We start from the raw sequence: 11,647 nt of genomic DNA, 5'->3' as shown, positions 1-11,647 counted from the left end.
AGCCTACAAAGCCTACTTCTCAAGGTCCCCTTTTCTTAGTTCAAGGCCACACAAATCAGAATATAATGAAATTTGACTTTCAGCCCACATTTGCATTGTCTAATTAATTATGAGTTATAAATCAAGCTAACAAACACCTACATATGTTCTATTTTCCTGCTTTTACAAATACACCTCTGTAACATGCCGCAAGGACAAAGTTGCATTTAGAGGTCTCACACTCCTTGGCATTCTGCTCAGGAATGCAGTGACCCAGGGACAGCTGGCTCCTAGCACCAGAGGCCAACCCCCTCCCTCCCACCCCAGCCCTGGTGAAGAGCTTAGCATAGTCCATGTGCATGCCCTAGGTCCCATTCAAACTCCATCCACACAGCCTCAGTCCCTTCAGACAGCAGCACATTGGGCACCTCTGGGCAAGCTATCTGCCCTTTGCTGATGACCAGGGAAGAGGTCACAAAGGCTCAAGGCCATTTGGTTAGAGTCCTGGGAGCCCAGACCATGGGTTAGAAGAAAAGGTGCATGCTCTGGGTGGGAAGGGTACAGTCAGTGGAGGAGCAAGTGCTTTCTAAAGCCCAGGATCCAGGGCAAGGATCCTTTTGCCTGATGGTATGGGTGCAACTGTTTAACCCAATGGTGCCTGCTTTGTGCCTTTTCAGCCCACCTCTCATTTCAGGCTCAGCTTCAATGGACAGTTCCACAGACACCCTGGCTTCCCGTGCCCTGCCCACATTACTGGAGCTAAGCTTTCTGCCCCCGGTCAATATCCAGCATCGTAGGAGTTTGCCAGTACCTAAACACAGCCCAGACATATGTCAAAGTTAATAGCTGTGGGAGAAATCCTCAACCAGCATGGGATGGAAGCTGGTAGCAGCTGCTCAAACCTCCTGTTGTTTGGGTGAGCATTCCTGGATGCCTTTCTGAGGTCCTGGCAGAAACAAACCTATTTATTGTAGCAGCTTTTTTCTTTCTTTCTTTCTTTCTTTCTTTCTTTCTTTCTTTCTTTCTGTCTGTCTGTCTCTTTTTCTCTTTCCTTCCTCCTTCCTTCCCTCCTCCCTTCCTATCTCTCTCTTTCTCTCTCTATCTCTTTCTTTCTTTTTTTTTCCTTTTCTGTTTGCTTATTTGTTTCTTATGTGCTTCACTGAACTCACTTATGTAGCCCAGTCTGCCACAAGCCTGTGGTAAGCCTTTCGCCTTAGCCTGCTGAGTGGTTTTTCTTCCTTGACTATCTCACTCTGCCTGTTTTTCTGACTCTTGCTTCCTGGGATCAGGTCTCAAATAAACCCTCCACATCAATATCCTTACTTGAAGCTTTGCTCTGAGGGGTGCTCAGAAGGATAATGGGACGAATCCAGGAGATGGAAAAACAAGCCCACTCCACGTACAAGCAGTAATGTCAGCAGTCTTACTGAAGTCCTTAAGGAGCGATCTTTTAAGAACTTTACCTCCTGTGAAAAGCAGTCTCCACACATTCATGTGATAACCTAATCCCACATGAAAGCAATTTTGGGATTTTTAAAGTAAGTAGGCCTTTGTCCTTTCCTCTATATTCGTGTCTCGATTCCTCTTAAGGCACCTCACCCTCCTCGTTAAAATGTCCTGAATTGACTTGGGTGTGGTTGGAAGGAATAGAGAGAACATGGAGAGTAAGACCAGCAAGAAAGAAAAGCCACTCAGAAGGCTGAGGCAAGAGGCTCGTCATGGGTTCAGGGCCCACCTGGGCTACACAGAGAGACTGAAACACTGCGGCAGGGGGTGGAGCTGAAAGGACGGTGTGCTGTCATTGCTGCTACAGGCAATAGGCTTGCTTCTGCCAGTCTTCCCTACCTGTGGGGAAGCTGGTGGAGAAAGCTACTTATGTTTCCATGTTCGTGTACAGGGAAGGGAAGCAGACCAGAGTGAGAAGCTGCTATTAATTTGGTATTAAAGAAATGAAAATGAGAAAGTACAAGTAGGTCCTTTCACAGCTGCCCATGGGACTGAGCACTGCATACACTAGGCTTTCCTGAATGGTCCTAGTTTCAAATCTCTGCCTGATACTGGTAAACACATTCCTATTGGTCAGACCTTTGTCCAGATTTGAGCTTTGTGAAACAAGCTCACCTTGCAATGGGAGGCCTGGTGAGGTCCTGGGGCTCTTGTTCCTCAGATTTGATTCTGCCTGAGAGCACCTTCTAATCCTGACCTGGGGATGAACTCAGCCATCTACTATTTACCCCCACAGTTGAAAAACCAAAGGTAGGGTGGGCAGTAGAGAGCGGATCTGCTGCTGAACAGAGTTCCAGGAGTTCCCTCCGACGGAGACCTCAGCTCGGCCTGGGCAAGATAAGAAGTGCAGAAACCAATTTCAGGATAACTCAGTACAAGAAACAGGCTGATTCATTAGGTAAAGTTAAAAAGTAAGATGAAATGGGGAAGGGACTTCAGTTTGAGGAGCTAAAGGAGACACAACTCTGTAAAGATCAGACTAGGTCTGGTTGGACAGCTTCTCAGTGTGGATTTTGCGAAGTGGCCCTGGAGATGTCCTTATTGCCTGAGAGGCCAGTTCAGTCTCCAGGAGATGACTGTTTTTCTTGGGGCGGTCTCAGTTTTGCAGAGGCTCTGTGGGAATCTCAGGTGACTGGAGGTTCAGAGCAATGACTGAAGGCTCCTGGGCACCCATTCGTAGGTGAATATCTCAGGACATCTCTTATCTTGAAGCCTCTGTCTTGAAGAGGGATGAGATAGCTTATATAAGTTTAGGGCAAATCAACCTTGTATGACCAGTTTTTAAGTAGACACTCCCTAAATGATTAACATGCCCACATGCAGAGCTACTCAGGGACCTGAACCAAAGTTTTAAGGTAATAAAGGAGACAGAAACAAAATGAGGGCAGAAATGCCAAACTTTGTCCTGTTTTTAACTCCCCTTTGCATATCTGTAGGCCTGAGTGAAGAATCACTGTTTTTCAGCAAAAGCAGATTTTGAGTCACTACCTGTCTCAGAAGAAAGTACAAACCATTTTAATGAACAACAGATTAAACCGTGGCCCAAAAGTTCACCTGCCCTTTGTCCCCGTGATGGTCTCTGTCTTTGATCAACCTGGAAAACCATTTGTCTTAGAACTGGAAGGAACCTTAGACTAATTCTTCATTCAGCTGATGTGATTCTGTTGTAGAATTATAGCCTAAGGTAATGCACTGGGCTGTCCTAAAAGCCTGAAGCATAATGCAGCCATTTGTTATTTAATAATTTTTTTTAATTTTATGGGAAAAAAAGTAAAACAAAATTTCCTAACAAAATAATAGGAGAAAAACAATAGTTAATATATTGAGTATTTCTATCTTTAAAGTAGTTACTCAGAGTACTAAATATGGGTATAAAAAATTCTCCAAACGATTAGCACATATTTTCTACAAGCGGTTGGTTATTTTGTACTATAAACTGGTGTGGGTGGATCCCACAAGATGTTTATGGAACTGATTTTATTATCTGTGCTGCTACCTGGTGGTGAAAGGAAGATGGTACACTCAGAATGGAGCTTTGGCTCCAGTGCCTCGGGTGAAAAGACATTTACAGATGCGAGCACAGATTATGGTACATTATAAACCAGTCAACAAAAACTTTTGTAGATTTAGTCTTTCTATTCAGAAATTAAAATATTGTCCCTACAGCTATCAATAACATGTACAAGTACTAGAAAATTTTAGTCTCCAGATAGAAAACCATGGAAAAATATTTTAAATATAACAAGTACTGAGGTACTGAATCTGATTATGGGAAACCACTGTTCCAGGCTCTTCAGACAGAAGCATCCACAATGCAGGGCTTTGAGTTACGAAAACTGTCAGTTGTTGCCCTGAAATGAACAATCAACAAATTATTGCAGTTCAGTGGGATGTGTACTATACTCTCATTATAATATTTTCTTTTACATATTTTCTCCTTAGAAGACAGTGATTCCAAAAAAATGCAAATGAGGGCTGCAAGGATACTCCATTCTTTCCTGCAACATTTAGAACAAATCAGCTGTGAAATAACTGCCTCTCTATCCTCCCCTTTTAAGATGTAAATACAATGTTCCCTCGTATCCAAAGGGTGGTAGTTCAAAACTTCCTCCAAACACACACACCAAGATATCTAAATCTTGAAATGCTTAAGTCCCTTGCATAAAATGACACCATTTGCATGAAGCATATATATTCTCCCAGATATCTTAAATTATCTATAAATGAGTAATACTGCTAAATGCAATGTGCAAGCATAAATGCTGTGTAAATAGTCCTGTTGCATTGTTTACAATTGGAGGGAAAAGTGCATATGTGTTCAGTACAGATTCCATTTCCTTTTCTTCTCTCAGGCTTGGTTAAATCAGGAATACAAACCCTGAGGATATGAGGGCCCACTGTACCCTGAGAAGGGTGATACTTCTGTCAAATCTACTCTCCCTTACTTGAGGTCAGTGTGTCACAGGATACAACTTTCTCTGGGAAAGTCTGCCCCATCCTCTGTAAATCTTCAAATTCAATCCATGAAAGCCTTTAAAACTAAACAAACAACAAAACGCTTTCTATTATTCACATTTTTAAAAAAATCCATTCACACCATCACTTTCTATTTCAATACCAGTGTAGAAGGAACAAATTGACTTTTATGATAATAATATCATTATCAGAGATAATAGGAAGAAAAAAATAACTTGGGGACTCTAGGGGTTTGTCCCAACAAGGTAGTCAAAAAGGTAAACTTTTAAAATACACAAATTAGTAGAAAATGGCTAGAAGCATGATAATGAAGCAAACAGAAAAGAACTTAGCAAGCAGTACTGTGGAAGGAAAATAAATGTAGTGAGCTGAGCTTTCAGTGTATTTTTCATGCAAAAGGGGTAAGAGGTAGTATTGCTGCTCTGAATATATTAACACATTTCTGTAATAAGTCCCTGACATATATTCACCTTTATGAGATCACCAGAGGAAGAATGCTTTAGATTTGGGCAACTTTGGTTAAAAGTATTGAAATAGGGCTGGGTGTGGTGCCTCACATTTATAATCCTAGCACTTGGAAAATTGAGGCAGGAGAATTTCTATGTGTTTGAGACCAGCCTGGGCTACATGATGAAGACCAGCCAACCACAAGGCCAAAACCCTGTCTCAAAATATATATGTATATATATCTATATCTATATCTAGATATATAGAGAGAAATAATTTTGAGCCATTTAAAAAGAAAGTAAATGATATTAAAGATTAAATTTAGGCTCAATTTTATCTTAGTTGGAGTAATTTAGGAGAAAATGTTGCCTAAAGAAATGACAACCAAAGAATGACAGATACTTCCTAAAATATCTAAAATGTTAATAATGTATTAATTTCATGTCACTGGGAAAGAACCAAAGTGATAGTTCTTAATTTTTGTTTTAAGTGTAAGACTTTTGAGCAAAGATAACAAATGAAGTTAAAAACCAGAAATACCTAATGACACCAGAAGCATCATTCACCTGGCGTCACCAAATATAAAAAAGGGTCATAGTGTCAGGCTGTCAATTCTGGAAGGAGACGATGGCCAGTGAAAGAGAAAGGAAATTTTAGCAAGGCCCACCCAGCTGCCAAAGCTCACTGGCACTAACTAAATGATTCCAGAGCCACCAAGCAATGTATACAGCTTCTAAGACACAAGACACAAGGGCCCAAAGAACGTCTGAGATCTGCATCAAAGAGAAAAATAATAAAAATGTCAGCATTGTAACATAAAAGTCCTTTCAAAAATTGTGTAGGAAAATTATATTTAGCCTCATCTATTTTTATTTTTTGGGTATCAGAAATCGAACTCAGGACCTTGCACTTGCCAGGCAGGCACTTGTGCTGCTGAGCTATATCCCCGGCCTTGGAAAATTATTTTTAATGTGGACTATTTGATCACTTTAGTAGATTTTATATGATGAGGCATAAGAGATTTCCAAACATATGTGTCTGTGTATACCATAATTTTTAAACAGCCTTTCCAATAACCCTTGTATTAAAAAGATGGGGAATACAGCAATAGATTTATTTTGTCATGAAGTAAAAAAATTTCTCAAAAGATAATCATTGATTTCAGTTTCATTTTAGTTATTTCTCTTTTCCTGTCAATTTCAAGGATCTCCCAGTAGCAGAGGTACTCCATTCTTTTGCCCATACATTTGCCTATGGTGTAGTCTAAACAGTTTGCCTTGTGAAGGGATGCACATGCAGATTTTCAATATGTATGAATGCTTATTTATTGGCTTAATTACAATGAGATGCTGTCCACTTCTTATCTGAGTAAAGCAGAGCATCTGACCACAACTGCCACTGTCTATTTGTTCCTGCCGTAGAAATATTTTCTACACTTGAAAATGAAAAGGAACAAGGAGATTTAGTACACCTTTCTGCATAAATCAAGTAAATAAATAAAAGAGAATCTTCTTTCAGCCTGATACTTATGTCTTGTGAAAAATGGAGAGACCTATTTTAATCTTATAACCAGAGGAACTGGTTACTTAAACAATTAGAATTACAGAATTGTAAGGGTTATAGGTTACATTTTGTAGAATAGTATTTCATAGCAATAGTCTTTTTAATTCATATTGAGACTCCATAGTTAAGCAGAAATTAGAACAAAATTAATACAAAATTAATGCAGTTGTAAATATCATCCAGAAGAAAAGTAGCATTATACTCTACAAGTTCTTGGATTAATTGCTAATGGGGTGCAGGTGAATGCTGGTTTCTCACCATACAGATTCATCAGTATCTTAGTACACTAATCTGTTAGTTGCTAGTTATCTCTGTATTTTTCCACTGAGTTAGAAAGGGAAAGTACACTCTGTGAGGCTAGACCAGTTGTCATACCCATAACATTTGGGGAACTTTGTTCTTTTTAGGTTAACTTTTAGCTGTTCAACTGTCACATGTAGCATCTCAAGTAAACAGTGCTTGTCTCCAGAAATTTCCCTCATTGCTCTGTGGTGCAGGAGTACACCTCCCCATTCAGAAGTATTTTGTTTTTTTGTATACCAGCATGACAATTAAAAGAACAAATTATCATTGTATTTTTTAGGTCTTGAAGACAGGACCAGAGTGGCAGCAAGGGGGTCCAGGCATTGTATTCAGGAAAGGTCAGATTTGGTCTTTTAGTGTGAATCCCCTTCCCCCCACTGCTGTGACTCACCTGCCCAGCCAGGATGTTCAGAAGGAAGAAGGCAGCAAAATATCCAGCCCTGCACATGCCAATACCTGCAATGGTCAGGACACCTGTCCTATTGTTTCTGTGTGTGGGTTGACAAATAACAAGATTTTGGAGATTTTCTGGGTTTTTTTTCTTAATGGCAGCAGGATGGATATATGTCAAAGACGTAATGGGGAAGACCACTGGATGGCATACAAGTACACATGGAATAGAACGAAGAGACATTAACAGTAAAATCTATCCAGCGCGTGGGATTAACATCTGCTCAGTGCGGGAGGTAAGGGTTAAGATTAGGATCTAAGAATATAGTTCTTGACAGCCCTGTTCCTAGTTAGCAGGGCTTAATACAGTCCTTTCCAGGGAGGGTGAAGCAATGCTTTCCACTTGCTATGGTTTACATCTGGATGTGCCCCCAAAGCCTCATGCACTCAGAGTAGGGCTTGTGGAAGGTGACTGAGTTACATGGGTTCTACTGCTGAGTGTGATGTTGGCGGGGAGAGGGGTCTGGTTAGCAGATCACAGTTGCCGGGCTGTGACCTGGAAGGCCATCTCCCTCTCCTGCTTCTCCCTTCTCGCTCTGCTCCTCTTCTGTGAGGTGAGCACCGTGCAGTCCTGCCTTGGAGCCAGCCGACCACGACCTGTAAATGTGAGCCCAAATTAAACCTCTCTTCCTTGATGTGCTGATGTCAGGTGTGGTGTCTCTACAATGAACAAAGTGTTAAGACCCCAGTATTCAACCACATTATTTTATGATTATGCAAATAAACTTGTGGAGCCTCTCTTACTTGAGAATAAAATATCACATCTCTTTTGTATTGTGCTATAATCCAACACAATACCATTTAGCTCAGCCATATTCTGTCAAAAGAGCCCAGAAGACTCAATGTCCTACAAATTCATATTTCATATGATAGGAGACTGCCAGTCTTTTATAAATATAGATTTGAAAAAGCTATGGGTGGGCTGGGTTTTGGCAAATGTATTTTCCACTATGGCCTTTTGTTATTTTACCATTCCTGTTGAGTCTGGATGATGTGGATAAGGTGCTGTAGGGTTTTGTGAACTCTGTTTACACCGTCCTGTAAAAAAGCCCATTCACTTTTAATGGATGAGGCATTTCAAACATGGAATAAACTCTTACATTTGCTGATAGGTACTTCCTAAAGCATATATTTATAAGGATAACATTGAAATGTGATTAGATTAAGTCTGAATAACAAAAAATAACCTTCCAGGAGAAGAATGAGCTACACTTTCTTTGTCTTTACAGTTTTTTTCATGTTACATGCTTGAAAAATAGGGTAGTTTTTAAAAATAAAGACTGTGGAGCATATTATTCACATCTAATTATTCTTAGAATGCCATCTTCTTTTTCCTGTGTGCCAGGCCATGAGTTAAATTAGTGGAAAATAGAAGTAAATCTTTTGGCAATGGAACATGGCCACTGAAGTAATGCCCAAGATAATTTGGATACAAAGTTTGCTAAGTACTTTTTGTCCTGAATTTGGGGGTCATGAGAGAAGACTGGCCTAGGCAGGCACCAGTCTGATTTCTTTCACCATAGCTTGTTTTTGCCTGCTCGAAATCTTTGTCTAAATGAAATCATACAACATGTACTCTTGTGTGTGGCTTCTTTCATTTAGCAAGAGAATCTTGAGATCTATCCATGTTGTGTGTATTATTGTTATCTCTTTTTATTGGTGAATACTGTTCCATTGTGTGACTATATTACAATCTGTCCATCCAACTCGGGTGGATAACTGTGTTGTGTCCACTTCAGGGTATTATAAATAAAGGTTCTGTGAACATTTGCATACAAAGTCATTTTATATAGGTATATTTTCATTTTTCTGGAATAAATATCTCAGAGTAGAGTGGATGGTTCATGCAGTATTTATATATTCAACTTTACAAGAAACAGCCAAACTGACTTCCCAAGTGACTGTCCAGTTTTCCATTCCTAACGACAATACATGGGAATCCTGGTTTCTTCATAGTCTTGGGCTTGAGCCCTGGTTCTGTCACTGGTGAGAATCCCTCCGAAGTTGGCATGATTTCAGTGCTAGGCTCCACCAAAGGCCCTTCTTACTAACCTGGCCAATGCTCACATCACTGCAGCTCTTTATGTCTTCTTGCCCTGAACAGTCAGGTCAGGTCGGGCACTGAGGCTGGGCCTGCAACATCCTGAACCACACTTGCCATTTGACTTCAGAATTCTAGAGTTATGAATCCCATAGATCTTTCTCAAGCTATTCCTGCTTTTTGTTTTTATCATGATGGATCCTTCCTTAAAGCAAAACTAGCACTGTTAGTTGTCCTTCAGAAGCTTAGCCTGAAAAAGATGTGAAGGTCACTTGGAGGAGTGAGGTTAGTACATAACATTAGGCCAATCAGACGTCATATCCTGGGAAGATGAATAGGACCAAGAGCATTATGTAGCTCACTCAGACCTAATAGGCTTTGTTAGTTTGTAGTACATCTCACGGAGCCTATTAATATGAACACAAAAGCCATAACTTATTAAGGTACCAACGAACTTCAACTGAAAATACGTTTTACCATGATCTTTCTCTGTATAATAGTCACTCAGGAATTCAAAATTTTATATGGAAACTTCCCTGACCCACCTACACCAGCTAGTATTTTGCCCTTTTTTAGCTGTTGCCCACTCATTAGACCACTTACTAGGAATCCTAACCAACTGATACATCTCTCCTTTGACAGACAAGCCCAACCAGCCCTTGGAAATCAGACCACACAGCACTACAGGAAGCTGGATGTATTTGGTCCTATCTGGATTTAGTTTCCCCACATCTATATTGAGGGTGTTTCCATGTGACCTGTGATCCTCTGGCTGCATATTAAGTTAAGATGTTCTGTGTGATGCAAAGAATGAACAGGATCTGTGAAGGCAAAATATGTTTCCTACAGCTCATAACGTTTCCCAGAAAGGTAACGCTTTTACAGGGTGTGGCATTTAGAATCAGTCCCAAGTTTCAACAGAATATGTAAGTGTGAAAGAAAGAAAATTCACCCAGTGAATCATGATATCTGTCCAGTGTTACACACTGTTAAGCTTCAGTCTCCACTGGGGCAGGGTGTGACTGAGCAGGTAGAGTAGGCAGAATCCTAAGATGGTCCCTGGCATACATGCCCTATGTGGTTACATTTAGTTATGTGTCTCAGGACATATGAATGATGGGTCTTGCTCTTCTGTCAAGCTTGTGTGGCAAAAGTGAAGCAATTTTGCAGATGTAACTAAGGGCTCTAATCCATCAACCTTGAATTAATAAAAAAATATCCCCAGTGAGTGTCACCTGGTCAGATGAGCACTTTCAAAGAGTGTAGGCCTTTCTTGAAAAGTGATAGGCTCCTCCTGCTGGCCTTCATGGGGTAAGCAGCCATGTTACAAATGACCCAGGGAAGGGGCTACATGGTCTGAGGGAGAGGGTGGCCTGTGGATGCTGAGAGCAGTCCGCCGCCAACAGTGAGGAAAAGAACACAGCAACTTCAGTTTTACTATAACCACAAGAAACTACATTCTACCAACAACACTTAGGAGTTTGCAAAGTTTCTTTCTTTGTCATACCTCCAGAGGAGAACATAGCTTGCTCAGTACCTTGATTTCAGCTCAGTAACATCTTGAATCTTAAAAAGCAACAGAAAATAGGAAATGACACACCATATCTTTTCTGAAGCCCTAAGTCTAGTTTTCAGTGTTTTAGTGTCAGCAATGAGTATACAGGGACAAAAGGGGAAGCACTAAACTACAGGGTACATTTTTAGCATGTTCCTTTTCCCCAGGTCTGTTTCTTTCCACTCCTTATTCCAACTTGTGACAGTCATTTCCATCCATACCCACTCATTTTGCAACACTGTAGGGAGAGGCTAACACTGGGGATCAATCACACACAAGCCAAGAAAACAAGCTGTTCCAGCTTCCAGAAGGAGAGGTGCTTGGGCTGGCATACAAAGTTGCTAGGCAGAGGGGTTGAAATTAACATCAACCTCCTGAAAGTATAAATAAATGGGCTGTGGTAGTTGAGCAGTTCCTCTCCTCTCAGCTGGAGTGAGTGCTCCACCTGACCTCAGCTTTCTGTCTCTTGTCTTTATTTTCCCATCCTCTTGCCATCCTTCCTCATGGGAACTTTGAGAGCTACATTAGATGCAGCATGTGGTGCCCAAGCAGGGACTGGGGTAAGAAGAAATAGTGGGTGAGGGGACACTTCTTGTTGTGTGTGCAAATGAGGGAGAAGTGCATTGGTAGCATCAATATTAATCACAGAGGTGTATTGATATTGACATCATCAGGTGTAAAATTTGGGTCAAGGAAAGAAACAAGTTCACTAGGGCCAGAGAGAAACAAGCTCACAAGAAACAAAAGGAAAGAGATAAATAGGCTTAAGAGAATGCAAAAGGAAAGAGGTGTATTCATTTTACCAGTTGTTAAGCATGGGGAAAACA

The sequence above is a fragment of the Chinchilla lanigera genome, unplaced genomic scaffold (assembly GCF_000276665.1).
Source record: "Chinchilla lanigera isolate Chin_1 unplaced genomic scaffold, ChiLan1.0 scaffold00002, whole genome shotgun sequence".
NCBI classification, from domain to species: domain Eukaryota; kingdom Metazoa; phylum Chordata; class Mammalia; order Rodentia; family Chinchillidae; genus Chinchilla; species Chinchilla lanigera.
Note: the sequence above shows the minus strand (reverse complement) of the source record.